Here is a 353-nt window from a genome sequence, read left to right as displayed (position 1 = left end):
ATTTGCATTTACAACAGAACGACTTTACAACCAAAACATATTTATAGTTCATAATTCAACCGAAAAATGTAATTTTTTATCTAAAAGTATAAATTTTCCATACTCAGTCATTTACAGCGTCTCCTACTATATTCACACGGACATAGCCCTGTCATAGTATTGGACCGCATCTCGTTTCGGATCTGGGATCACTGTTCTCACCACGATGCGGAGGATGGCAGCGAGGCGCAGGTCTTCCTGGGTGTGGCGAGCCGTCGTGCCCCCCCTGGGCAGAGGCTACTGCACCACGACTTCTGGTGTCTTCTCGGGCGGGGTGAGCCGTTCGTGCCCTCTTGGGTAGGAGCTACTCTACC

Source organism: Belonocnema kinseyi, chromosome 10 (assembly GCF_010883055.1).
Source record: "Belonocnema kinseyi isolate 2016_QV_RU_SX_M_011 chromosome 10, B_treatae_v1, whole genome shotgun sequence".
Lineage (NCBI taxonomy): Eukaryota > Metazoa > Arthropoda > Insecta > Hymenoptera > Cynipidae > Belonocnema > Belonocnema kinseyi.
Note: the sequence above shows the minus strand (reverse complement) of the source record.